The sequence below is a fragment of the Austrofundulus limnaeus genome, unplaced genomic scaffold, assembly GCF_001266775.1.
Source record: "Austrofundulus limnaeus strain Quisiro unplaced genomic scaffold, Austrofundulus_limnaeus-1.0 Scaffold14, whole genome shotgun sequence".
In the NCBI taxonomy this organism is placed as follows: Eukaryota; Metazoa; Chordata; class Actinopteri; order Cyprinodontiformes; family Rivulidae; genus Austrofundulus; species Austrofundulus limnaeus.
Genome location: NW_013952416.1, coordinates 3,457,294 through 3,458,699, shown reverse-complemented (window position 1 = coordinate 3,458,699; position 1,406 = coordinate 3,457,294). Strand labels below are relative to the sequence as shown.

The 1,406-nt window shown below is 37.1% G+C and overlaps 1 protein-coding gene across 1 annotated transcript in view; it reads left to right on the top strand.

Moving 5' to 3' along the window:
• The window catches only part of grid2 (glutamate receptor, ionotropic, delta 2), a gene marked incomplete in the record, with an annotated part of 448,996 nt that overhangs the window by 282,063 nt on the left and 165,527 nt on the right, over positions 1 to 1,406 (top strand).

Genomic DNA, 1,406 nt, shown 5'->3' with positions numbered 1-1,406 from the left:
CCCCCCACCCCAGCTTCTCGACATGCTTTGTCCACAGGTTCCTTCTTTACAACTCCGGCCCAGCAGCTTCTAATGGCAAGATTTATAACTTTGGTCGAAAAGGGGAGGGGCTTTCCGGGCTGGCCAAGGAGTGCTGAGAGATTTCATTGGCTTAGCTCGATGTTGATCATGAAAATCAACCAATAGGCCATCGSGATTGACAAAAAATGTTTATAATATATACTTTGGTCCATGACAGACCAGGGCTGGCCCATAAATGAGCATTGGCCCAGGTACGCCAGATGGCCAGTCCAGCCCTGAGCATAGGGTCATACGGCATCAGATATCCTAATAGAAATTGAATATGAGCCAAAATACATTTTTGCTTCTCCATCGTTTTCCTTCTTGGCTGAATCCTTGTCACAGTTGCAACCGTGTTCTTCATAGACAGTGTTTTATGGCCACCCACTATGTTATAATGATGAAGTTTTATGGAGACTCTGTGGAAGATTAATCCACTATTAACTATGCTCTGCCACCCTCTTTAGCTGTTGCCTTTTGTTTACGGCTAAAAAGTGTTTTATGATACACTGTGCTCTAGTCACCAAGACAATTATACCTAATGAAATACGAGTGGCACTGRATTTTTACACTAGAAGGGGAGGGGGGCAGGGGCAAGTGCACAAAAGAAGTTTGAGCAGTWTGAGAGTGAGAAGTAAGCAATCAAAGACAAGTTGATGTGATAATGAAGCAAGAGAAAAAAAACAAGGGGTGGGTAAAGAATTTGAGAGGTATGAATGAAGAAGCAGAAACAAGTGATTTTTGACTAAAGGAAGTCAATTTGGAAGGAAGTCATGTTGTTCTACAGTAAATAAATATGTTGGAATTGGAATAATTCACAAATGATGAAAAATAACTCTGAGAGGAGATTGATTGATTTTTTCCCCCACATATCATCTTTTATAAGTTACGTACACGCCATCATTTCATGACTTTTTTAATCATAAAAAAGTTTCAAATTCCGCATGACTCTCTTTTGCATCRATTGCTACAAAACAATTTGACAGATGTAAAAAATGTGAATTTGAGCAGATTTGTGACTCTCACAGGTTTGATTTTCAAATGCAAAGATTAGCGTTTGTCACTCGTCTTTGGTGAAATCCTCCTTTCATACAGTTTATATTTGTGATCCATCATATTGAAATGAGGATTAAGTCAAATTTGGTAAAAATTAACTAACTAAATTTTCAAATTCCTGGCTTTAAAAGCTAAATTTTGATACATATCATTCTAATATCATAAGCTTCTGCAGAGATATGTCTGAATTTGTCTTGTTAGTTACAATAATACTGTTTGGACTGAATCCTAATTTTATGTAAATTTATTGAGTAATTTTTGATTTTAATATAAAGAGGAAAGCTCAAATA